Here is a 12,286-nt window from a genome sequence, read left to right as displayed (position 1 = left end):
TCTCTGTAAGGAGGCATAGTCAGTTGTCAGGGACACTTTCCTAGCCCCTTCCGTGTGACTCTTGATTGGGTGACAGAGTGCCAGCTCACTGCCCATCTTCTGCCAATCAGAGGTAACTGCAATACAAGAGGCTGTGCGACCCTGTATGTTGGGTTCATTCTTAATGCTCTGTGGCTAGTGGGGCAAGCATTGTTTTTTCACAGGTTGAAATGTGGTAGAGGTAGTGACGACTACTCCTCTCCGCTTGGTAAGTTGGCAAAGCAGCCTATGGGCCCATGTTGTGACTTTGCTCCCTCTCTTCTCTTTCTGTCTCCTTAAGTCTGGTCCATGCACAAGAATGAACGATGGCAAAACTGTGCCACTTGTTGTCTTTGTGACATCACAGTTCGCTTCTCACAATTCAGGCACATGGAAGCTACTTGAAGCTCCCTCGCCACAAGGCCTGTTCATGCAGCGAGCCATTTTGTGTTTCAGGCAGTGCCATGTGACAGATCTCCAACCCAGGCTCAGGTTTTTATATGTATTCAGACATGAAACTTGAGCAGAAATACCTCCTAAGAAGACAACTGCCCCACCCCCACTAAGATGCCATTCTGCAGTCCTGGCCTCCAACCCTGGTTGAGGTCTATAATAAGAACATAAGAGATGGTTTCCTACTCAGTTAATTATTGGTTCATCTCACCCAGTATTGCTTGCACTAACAGAGGAGTGACAAGCAGTGGCATAGCTAGAAGGGGTGCAAAGCACCAGGTTTTGCTGGGAGCCTCAGCGCTGCATGACAAAAGAAAATATTTCTTTACTCAGCATGTGGTTGGTCTGTGGAACTCCTTGCCACAGGATGTGGTGATGGCGTCTGGCCTGGATGCCTTTAAAGGGGGATTGGAAAAGTTTCTGGAGGAAAAATCCATTACGGGTTACAAGCCATGATGTGTACGAGCAACCTCATGATTTTAGAAATGGGCTATGTCAGAATGCCAGATGCAAGGGAGGGCACCAGGATGAGGTCTCTTGTTATCTGGTGTGCTCCCTGGGGCATTTGGTGGGCTGCTGTGAGATACAGGAAGCTGGACTAGATGGGCCTTTGGCCTGATCCAGTGGGGCTGTTCTTATGTTCTTAACTACAATTCCCAGGAAGCCTTGCAGGTCTCTTGTTATCTGGTGTGCTCCCTGGGGCATTTGGTGGGCCGCTGTGAGATACAGGAAGCTGGACTAGATGGGCCTTTGGCCTGATCCAGTGGGGCTGTTCTTATGTTCTTATGCAAGTTGCCCCTTCCCCTTCCCTTCGGAGCCAGGCAAACAACTCCATTTTACTCCCACTGCCCAAAATGGCTCCAAAAGAAAGGGGGAGGGCTGCTTACACAGTACAGTGAGGCTCCCTGCAAAACTTGGTGCTTTGCACCCCCTCTAGCTACACCACTGGTGAAAGCAAGCAAAGCAAGTGCCCTACCACTGAGTTACACTCTTTTGGTATACATGGATTGGGTATAAATAGATTAGGAATGGCATCAAACTTCTAACAGGAGTCTTCAGATATCCATAAGCCCTGAGCAGCTGCTTGACCTTGCTAGATGCTGCCACTGGCCATGTTCCAAGCTGACACCAAACACACTTAGTAGCCTTTGGACTACAGAGTCAATGGATAAAGACTAAGGGTCCAATTCAATTCAACTTTCAAGTGCGAATGCAGCCACAATACCTCCGGGACTACCCCACATGGCATGCAGTGCGTGCCCCATTGGCACAGCTGCATCAGCGCTGGAAAGTTGGATAGGATTGGACCCTACGGGACTGCAATCCTATACACAGTTACTTGGGAGTAAGTTCCACTGAACTCAATGGACCTTACTTTTGAGTAGACATACATAGCATTGTGCTATAAAGTAAAAGCACATCGTAGGGCTACAGTGATGGAGCAGTTAAATTAATCAATTATAGAACGTTTAATATGATGCCAAGTCCACCCATCAGTGGCATAGCTAGAAGGGTTGCAAAGCACTAAGTTTTGCAGGGAGCCTCACTGCAGTGTGCAAGTGGCCCCTCTCCCTCTCCTTTGGAGCTGTTCCAGGTGTCTGTTTTGTCGTCCCCCCCAAAAATCTGGAATGATTCTGAAGAGGAGGGGTTGCTTGTACACCTTGGTGAGGCTCCCTGCAAAGCTTAGGGCTGTGCACCCCCTATAGCTTTGCAACCGCCACACATGCAGCAGAATGAAGTGGTAGAATCCTATGGAGATTCATAGTGAAGACTCTGCCACTTTGGGTGAGCGTCGCCAATGTCAAACTCCTCCCATATAAGAAAAAATCCTCAAAAGACAATAACAAAACTAAAAAACTTAAAGCCATAGTTCTCAAACTTTTAGCACTGGGGCCCATTTTTTTAGACTCAGAATCTGTTAGGACCCACCAGAAGTGATGTCATGACCAGAAGTGACATCATCAAGCAGGAAAATGGTTAACAATCCTAGGCTGCAATCCTACCCATACTTACCCAGGAGTAAGTTCCATTTACTATCATTGTTAAAAGCATATGCACAGTAGCCTGTTAAAAGTACAGAGCTGTAACATTTCCCCAAATGCAGACGCATACCATGGTAGCATCAAGTCTAATATCTTGAAAATAAAATATTGAAATGAATGGGGGCACACCTGAAATTGGCTCGCAACCCACCTAGTGAGTCCTAACCCACAGTTTGAGAAACACTGACCTAGAGAAGGAGAGAGATTCTAGCCCGGCAGTTTGTTCCTTATTGTGCTAATTTTCTCCTTGCAGGAAGGGATTTTTCCTTCCTTTTTTTTTCTCTCTTAGGGGAGTATTAAACATCTAAACATCACACACTCCTGCTGTTTGAAGTGGCACAGTCCATTCTATCACTTCAGAATCCTATCACCTCATTCTGCTGCATGTCAGACCAGGTGTCATTCACACAGGACTGTTGTCACACTGGGTCATCCAAGCAACTGAAAGGGCATGCATCTTTGGGAGCTGTGCGCAATCTTCGCGCATGCTGGCGCCCTCCATGTGGTGGCTGACTTGTGGGAAGCAATTTTGATTAACATTTGGGAAGGTTGAAAGAGTCAGCTTGCTTTGGAGAACCTGGACCAGAAAAAGAGAGAGAGAGAGAGAGAGAGAGAGAGAGAGAGAGAGAGAGAGAGAGAGAGAGAGGAGCAATATTGAAGGGGGGGATTGGACCGTCATGAATGTCATCCACTCTTTCACACACACACCCCAAAAAAGAATACAAGAGAGACTGTTTGACAAAAGCTTTTGCTTCTGTTCCACGAGCTACAGTCTGAGCATCGTTTCACCCCTTGCGCACTGCAGCTACGAACTGTGACATAAGAAGACTTTCAAAGCAATACAGAGGAAGTCCTAAAACAGAAAAGACTTAATGAGGTATAAAAATCAGAGTATTTTTTTTGTTTGTTTCTTAGCAGCTCACAAAACGGTAGCGGAATAATTGTTTCCCCACCCCCATAGCTGGTGGTAGAACTTCCTGGACTTCCTGCTGTTGTGGCACTTTTAAAGCAACATAAATATGCAGGGAAAATGATTGATCACATGGATACCAATCAGATCACCTTGATAGTTATAAATATGTACTCCCCCCACCCTGTTGACTGAAACTCTGAGTGTACATAGATGATTGCTCTGTCACCATCAAAACAGCTGTCTTTAGGTGCCAAACTCTAATTTAATGTTGTGTTGCAATTCACAGGGGAATTGACACAGCCTTACACATAGATGGCCTTATAGAAGGGAGCCTTGCAAAAAGACTGCTGTGCATCATTTTGTTCAGAGGTCCTACTACTTTGCGTCAATGGATACTTTGCAAAGAGTAGTTTTTTCTTTCTCTCATTGCTGGTGAAAGTGTTTGAAGCAGAGTCACATTGGGATGCTGGGTTGTGCATTGTGCACTTCAATTGAGCTTTCAAGGGAAATTGCTGGAGTCTAAGTTTTCACAAGCTACCTTCACAGGATCAGCTGTTTTGCCATGGAATTATCAATGTATCATGGCCACTGCAAATGTCTCTTTTTACGACAGAGGCATCATTTATATCTTTTAAAAGTATCTCCTCAATTCTGGGTCACACTATAGTGTGACCAGGAAATGGAGCAAATGGCAAAGTTATGCACCTGAAAAGATAAGGATATGCATAGATTCAGTGGTGTTGCTAGAGGGGGTGCAAAGTGCTAAGTTTTGCAGGAAGCCTCTCCGCAGTGTGGAAGCAGCCCTTTCCCCTTCAGAGCCATTCTGGGTTGGGGAACAAAACAGAGGCATTTGCCTCTGGGGAGGGGAGAGGGAGGGGCTGCTTGCACACTGCAGTGAGGCTCCCTGCAAAACTTAATGCTTTGCATCCCCTCTAGCTACACCACTGCATAGATTCTATCCTCAGTGGTTTCCATTCAGTTCTATGGGGGGAAAATAAATGGGTTGCAGTCTGGGATACTATCGAAAAACTAGCAAATTGTTCTCTGCCCACCCTGTTCCAAACACTGCTGTCATTGCACAAGCCATGCCCAGCCCTCTCTACACTTTCCACAGCGATGGGAAGCACATAGGATAATACTGTAATTGAGGAACAATGTCCAGTGGAATAGTTTTGTGAAATGTAGAGCTCAAAGAGAAAGGTGCTGGGGGTTAAAGCTTATCCCACAGTTGCAGAGCTACTCATGTGTAATGTATATAAAGAAAATGTTTGAGGCTAGGCAGAAAACTAAACATGTCATTTAACAGAACTCTGCATGGTTTGGTTTGGGTTTTTCCCTTGCATAGAGCAGCTGGGGGCAAGGCCCTGATCTGGATTGGATATCTTTTATGCAACTGTGATTGGCTCCAGGAGGGAAGCTTCCACCACTGCCAATCAATTGCTTTTCTCCAGGTGCCCAGAGTGGCACCATGGTGGAGCAAAGGGTCAAATCTCCCTTCCCTACCGTCTTGCTCTAGATCAGGAGCTCCCAAGGCTACCAAAAATGAAAAGGCCTGCATAGAGCATGTTTAAAGACACATCTAGTTTGGCCCTAACAGTAGATCTGAACTGCACAACTTGTTACCCACAGAGATGAATACAGGCCTCCAGTCACATATGGTGGTCTCCCTGGAGCTCAATAACCTCTTGGGGCTGCAAAAACAGAAAGCATCTGGCAAGCCACAAGGCTGGTTAGAGGGTTGCATTCAATTTGGTGGGTCAAAACTTTGACACACCAGGATGCGCCACCAGAAGGGAAATGGTTGCATGCATAAGATGAAGATCTTATTGATGGCAGGAATTCCACCACAGCACAGTTGCAGATTGTATTGTCTGCATATAGAAGGTCTCACCTTCAATCCCTAGCATCTACTGATAGGGCTGGAAAAGAGTCCTGCGTGAAACCCTGGAGAACTGCCACCAGTCAATGTTGACAACACTGAGCTAGATGGACAAATGGTCTGACTCATTAAGAGGCAGCTTCCAATGATATATTAATGGGTGGCTTTTGAAAATATGAAAGTCAGTGGGCCACAGAGCATTGTTGACAAATTCCACCTGAAGCAATGTCTGAGGCAAGTTCAGCAATCCTGCTGAAGTGAAGTGTCTGCAGGTTGTTGGCAACCTTCAGTCTCGAAAGACTATGGTATCGCGCTCTGAATGGTGGTTCTGGAACAGCATCTCGTGTGACTGAAAAGGCCGATTCGGGAGTGACAATCCCTTCCACACTGGGAGCAAGTGCAGTCTGTCCCTGGTCTGTCTCCCTGGCTATGGGCCTTCCTTCTTTGCCTCTTTGCCTCAGTCTGTTGGTCAAGTGTCTCTTCAAACTGGGAAAGGCCATGCTGCACAGCCTGCCTCCAAGCAGGCCGCTCAGAGGCCAGGGTTTCCCACCTGTTGAGGTCCACTCCTAAGGCCTTCAGATCCCTCTTGCAGATGTCCTTGTATCGCAGCTGTGGTCTGCCTGTAGGGCGCTTTCCTTGCACGAGTTCTCCATAGAGGAGATCCTTTGGGATCCGGCCATCATCCATTCTCACAACAGTGTCTGCAGGATTTTCAAGGGAAGCTAAGAAGGTGAACAAAATTTCCCTGCATGTCTCTGAAGGCCACCATATTTTGATTTGGGGCTCAGGAGATTGCAAGGTCGTGTGTCCAGAGTGCATGAGATAATCATCCAATCTCAGCTTCATGGACAAGTTGCACCTACTTATAAGACAAACTCAACAAATACTCTCTTCCGGTTTGCAAGTTGTCTGTGTAGGTGATGGATCCAGGCCCAGACTGGAGCATGAGGGCCTTCAAGGCTTGATGATGAGGTGGAGTCACACCTGTATTTCTGCTTGTCCCTGGTGTGCCTTTTCCTTAGCTCAGGAGACAAGAGGCAAAGTCACCTGGCACACTCTTTTCTTGGTCCACCATTGAGATCGACTTTTAGCCAACGGGGGAGCTGTGTCTCACCTGATCTGTGCAATAAGAAACTGGAAATTCAATTCTAGGTCATGCTTCAGATGACTTTGAAGGTAGTCAGACCAGTAGCCCAGCAATAGGCCAATCTGAGCAGAGTTAAGCCCTCTTCAAAGGTTCCCTCTCCGGAGACAGAGGAAACACGTGATAGGGTCCTCTGGCTGCCTCTCTCTAGTCCAACCTCCTTGCCCTCATTCCAAGGATTCCAATCATGGGGAGAAATTGTTCACAAACACCAAATATGGGGAGGGCAAGGGGGGCTGCTCATTGCATCGCTGCCAAGGGATAGGGTCAGCAGAGGAGCCTATAGCATATGGGTGAGAGTGCAGTCAAGAAAGAGAGCTGTCAGCTATTCCCAGAGAATGGCCAAAACATTCCCAAATGTTTGCAAAAAAATTCCCAATAAAGGCAAAAACAGTATAAACTAAGAAAAAAGTGCATTGAACTGTGCAAATTCAATGTAAATCAAATTTTACATTCTTTGTAAAATATAATTTATATAAATATTTATGCATGCAAACCTAAATAATGAATCAATACTTTTGACAATTTATTCAGTATCAAAATGCGGATCATTTACAGTACTTTGGTCTTTACGACGACATAAAAAATGATAAACTCATGTGTAATAAGGCACTTATTATAAACACAAAACAAACAGTATCAAGAGTTCAAAATAATATTGAAATAGCATCAAAGGGAAAAAAAATAATAAATAATAACTCGCATTTTGTTTCAGACAATATATCTGTGCATGTACTTACCGGCTGAGGACAAGCAAGAAATTCAGGCTTCCAAAGTCAGCGTAGATTAAGAATCAACACAAGTCAGCAAAGCGTTGGTCTTTCAGTCTTTTAGTGTAAATAATGATATGCTGAGAATATATAGAAAAGTCCCAATTTTTGAATGTTTGACTTCCAAAAAATCCCAAATTCTCCTTATTTTAAAAAAAATCAAATCTGGGAATTTTTCCACTTTGCATCAGTGGATATAGAAAACCCACTATATGTGTAGATCAGATTGAGTTGGCATCCTTCAGTCTCGGAAGACCATGGTGTCACGCTCTGAATGGTGGTTCTGGAACAGTGTCCTCTCCAGTGCGCGAAGCCTGGGTAAAGTAGGTATGGAGGATAGGCTGTTACCCATGCAGCAAATCCCCCCTCTCCACGTCACTGAAATGGTCCAATGGAAAGGCAGAGGCCAATACGGTTGGTTCCAGCGGTGTCGCAGGAGTTGCCAGAACGTGACTGTGTTCAGCCATGAACTGCCTCAGGGACTCCGGCTCCGGATTTTGCCTCGAGGTTGACTCCTGAAGCCTTTTCCATAACTGGATGTAGCCACAAGGCAGTGGAGGTTTGAGATCAGAGTTTTCCTTCTCTCAGATGAGCTGCCTTCCCAGGCTGACGAGCCCCATCTAGATCAGATATGGGTTTAGGAAAAAAAAAAAAAAAGGCTGAAAATGAATGCACATTTCTAAAACTCAGCAATGAACCCAGTAGCATAGCTAGAAGGGGTGCAAAGCACGAGTTTTGCAGCGAGACTCACTACAGCGCACAAGCAGCCCCTCCCCTTCAGCGCCATTCTGGGTTCTGGGAGCAAAACAGAGGCAGAATAGCTCCGAAGAGGAGGTGGAGGGCCTGCTTGCACGCTACAGTGAGGCTCCCTGCAAAGTTTAGTGCTTGAATCCCCTCTAGCTACACTACTGAATGGACAAGCTGCCCTGAAAGACAGAGAAATGTTGGGCACATTCCTGGATGCTATCTCCAAGGGTGCATAACAATGATTAAGGTCCAACAGGTTGTACCCCAACCTGTTCACAGTACACAGGTTGTACCCCAATTTCACAGTACCCCCACATGAAGTGAAAGTGTACCCTTGAATATGTTCCAGATCTTCTGTAATATTCCAGGTCCTATGGCAGGTTTGCAGATAGGTTGATGTGGAAATGGTTTCTGAAATGTAGAAAGTTTGATATCTACTACCATATGTTAGTGGTAGTGGATTAATACTGTATATATGTATTGCTAATCTAGCAAGATCCAGGCATTAGCTCCACAGGCTCAGGTTGAACCATGGCAGGTTTGTGTTCTATCAACTGTAGACCACATGTGAGATTGTTACTGTTTGTAGCGACTTACCCTATGTATTCTCGGTAACAACCTGAGCACACTGTGTCAAATGTGTGAATCTTTTCCCAAATATGAGAGTGAAGAGAACCAGGTATTTGTTGTTATCAGAAGCCAGAATGCGAATGAGTATCAGAGAATCTAGTAGCAAAATTTGTGTCTTTGGACTGATCTACATGCCTGAGCATAAAACTGAAGGCTCCTTTTAAAAAGCATCGTGCTGGGGTGGTATGAGAGTACGCTTTGTGGTATTTCACACATGCAAATTCACCATTCAGTGCTGCAGAAATTGAGTAATGAATTTTCATGTATGATCTGGGTCTCAGATTCCAGCACCTCCATGTATACTCAGCTATGGAGTCAGCATCTCCACATATACTATTAATACCTTAACAGGGATGGCACTGGATGACATCCTCATTTGAAGTGAATAGAGAAGTTGCACGAGATAATTCCAGAGGTTTCATCCCTCCAATGGAAGGTGCTTCCCTTCTATTAAGATAAACCTTGGATCCAATCCCATATATATATTTTAAAAAAAACCTGCAACCACTGTGTAGAGAAAGATTGTGTTCTTTATTCCCTTTTGTTATTTCATGTGTGAATTGGAGCCCTCTCTTCTACAGGGCCCCACTGGTTTGGAATATCTGTCTGGTTAGCACATAAGATTAAGTGTCCCTGAACTGCTAAGTATCTGCTAAGAAATACAAACTTCAAATGCCAGCATTTTTGAGGTCTGAATGTAGCAGTGGTGCAGCTAGCAGGGGTGCAAAGCACTAAGTTTTGCAGGGAACCTCACCGCACTGTGCAAGCGGCCCCCTCCTCTTTGGAGTCATTCCCAGCGATGGGAGCAAAATGGAGACTTTCCCTGCAAAACTGTGCTTTGCACCCCCTCTAACTACGCCACTGGAATGTAGAATTTTGGAATGTGAATATTTTTTTCGGAGTTGTGAATGCATATTGATTGGTCATATTTACCTATGGCTGCAGTCACAGAATCTGCCGCATGTTAATAGTAATGAAGATCCAACATTTGATATCAGGATCAAACGTTGCGAAGAAACACACATTTCCAAAGTGGGTGTTTGGGGTTTGAATGAAGAATTTTGTAAGGGAATACCCTCCCACCCCCAGCCCCAAGTCGTGAATGCTGATTCAATAAATGCATTGAATTATGAATGATTAGGCACACTCATTTTGGGTTCAGCGTGAGAGGTGCTGGACACATGCATTTCCAACAGGCGCAAATTCGCCCCTAAGGTCAACTTGAATCAATGTCAACCCAGTGAAGATGATAATGTAAATTGGATATTACATCTGTCCAGTTGTGCTCCTTTGGCCAAAAAGAGTCATCCTTTGGGCCAGCATTTGTTTGGGTGAAGATAGGGAGATAAGGAAAGAAACAAGTGAAATGTCAACACATTTAACCCCCCCCCCCCCCAAGTATATTTTTTGGTCCTGGGTTTGCGGTGTCTTCGAGGATGAAGAAGGGAACAAACAAATGACAATGTCAAAAGACATAGGAGTGCCGTCTCCATTACTAAGGGCTTATTCCGATAAGGAAGTATGGAGAGCTGAAAGTGAGCATGTGCACAAAGGCAGCTACGCTTCAGTTGTGTTTTTAGTTCAGCCTTCTCTGTCATTGATGTGGCTGATGGCCTAGCATGGGGGTGACAAGAACATCCAGATAAGCTTCTTGTGTTCTGCACAGGTGTGGTCAAGGGGAAGAGGTATCTGAATTTCACTGACGTTTTATGTGCTAGAATACCTCACCAAGAGCATGGGGACATCATTTTGAACCAGCACTAAGAGGCAGCTCTTGGTTCTACCGTGGCTTCCTGATTTACACCCCAAGAATTTCCACTTGCTTCCCAACTGTAGGAAATTCTCCTCGGGGGAACTTTCTAGGCAACTATATGACTGAACGATGCAACTTTGCTTTTACGCTACTGCTTTTTCTTGCACCCAGGCTATTGAAAACTCTTCAATTTCGTACTATAGGAAGAAAAAAAACACACCATATATAAAAAGCTATACATAGTTCAAAAATTACAGATTGGTGATGGGAATTAAAAAATATACTCATTTCAGGAAGGAATCAGTGGGCATGATTGACTCTGAACCAGGATGATGTGATCTCAGAGACAGAGGTGCCCTCTCCATGCCAACTCGCTCTGGCCTGCCAAATGTGAACAGATATACTATGTATATTACGTGTACGAATAGGATTCAGTGGCAGCTGGTGGTGATATTTGTATAATTAGAAATCTATATAGGATATAGACGTTTTAGAGAGACGGTGCCAATTCTCAACAATATCGTGTGGGCTACAAGTGCTTGTAATTATTTTTTTAATTTACTAATAACCTGTTATGATGACTTGGTTTTGGGAACATTCTGTGAGTGTTTGGGGTTTTTTTTTCTGTTGATTTTGTTCTTTTTTTAACGTTGTTGCCGCTTCGAAACTATTAAAACAATAGAGAATGTAAAGTTATTCTTTTGATGTGAACTGAGACTGATTTTTCATTAAAAACAAAACAAAAAAGACTTAACCTTTGTATTAGCTCTTGTTTTTGCTTTCTTACTTGTACAAATAAAAAAAAATGTAATTTATTTTAGCATTCTGGTACATTTTGCTTGGTTGCCTCCATCATGTTATAGTTGGTGTTTATGTAGAGTCAGGTACTTTTTGAACAGTATTAAAAAAAACACAAAAAACCTGTGATCTGAATTCAGTTTTGGTTCTTTTTTGGAATGCATGTTTCTCAGTTTCCAATATGTCCTTCCTCCCAGGTACATTATAGTAACCCAACCATGGAACAACACATGAGCATTTAATCTCTTTCCAGGGAGTTTCTTTATACCAGCATTCCTGGGTGGGGGGAAGGCGGGTGGTTGGCTGCCCTGGGGGTGGGTGGGTGGGATCCACTTATGCTGGATCCCAACCCCTGTTCCCAGGGAGTTCAAAGCGGCTTCAAGCTGCTCCGCTCTCCTTGGACTTGCGCCACCTCAGGAGGTGGTGCAAATCCAAGGAGACCCTTGGGGCAAAGGCGCCTTACCCAGAGGTAAGGAGAAAAATTTCCCCTTGCCTCTGGCTGAGCTGTTTCAGGCCCCTATTCTGCACTGGATACAGTGGAAGCCTCTTGGCTTGCCTGTTCCAGCACAGGGTAGAATTACACCCTCAGTCTCAGCAGGATTCATCAGTTGCCATTTTGGTGGAGCTGTATCCAGCACTGCTGCTGCCATTAGGATTGGACTGTAAGGGATTCCAAGATTTCCTGGAAAACAGTATGAAATCCACTGGTTGGCCTGAAGTGTGGCTCGCTTTGATGGGAGAGAAAATAACATGGCACATAAAATAAAGAATACCCAACTCCCAGCTCCCAGCAGTATGTTTCATGTGAAATGTTGTAACTCAGCAGTGCTAATAGCATGAAGGATTGTATCTCCTCAAGGCTTTGAAGGGAAAGGAAGAGTAAATCTGCTCTCCGCTGATGAAATATGCTTCACAAAGAACACAAATCACATGCAATCAATAGCAATAAACACCATCTTAGAGCTGTAGTGATGAAAGGAGAAAGCAAACACTTGGAAAGCAAACCTCAGATATGCTGGATAATCCGTAGGAGACATTCACACAAAAAACACATGCATGTGTATGCACAGACTTATGCGCAGACAATATAATGTGTTGATACCCTATATAGACTCAGTTCATGATAATCTAGACTGGCT

This window comes from Tiliqua scincoides, chromosome 3 (assembly GCF_035046505.1).
Source record: "Tiliqua scincoides isolate rTilSci1 chromosome 3, rTilSci1.hap2, whole genome shotgun sequence".
NCBI lineage: Eukaryota > Metazoa > Chordata > Lepidosauria > Squamata > Scincidae > Tiliqua > Tiliqua scincoides.
The sequence above is the reverse complement of the archived record's forward strand: the minus strand, read 5'-3'. Positions refer to the sequence as shown.